A 252-nucleotide genomic window follows, 5' to 3' on the forward strand; every position below is an offset into this window, starting at 1 on the left:
GGGAAAGAAGTCCCCGTGATGAGTAACTAGTGAAATTCAGAACGATGGCTTGTGTAAATCAGAACACCTCATTTCTGAGTAGGCTTGGGAATGTTTACTTAAACTGTGAAAACAGGCAAACAAGCAATGTATGCTTAAACTGTAATTTGTTTGATGCTTGTAGGTGAAGCTTTTTTTCAGAGATTTAAGGCACTAAAAGTAGAAACTTAGCCTGCCATGAAGCCTCTTAAAGGATCGAACTAGGACAGAGAG

This window comes from Buceros rhinoceros, unplaced genomic scaffold, assembly GCF_000710305.1.
Source record: "Buceros rhinoceros silvestris isolate BGI_N320 unplaced genomic scaffold, ASM71030v1 scaffold3943, whole genome shotgun sequence".
Taxonomy (NCBI): domain Eukaryota; kingdom Metazoa; phylum Chordata; class Aves; order Bucerotiformes; family Bucerotidae; genus Buceros; species Buceros rhinoceros.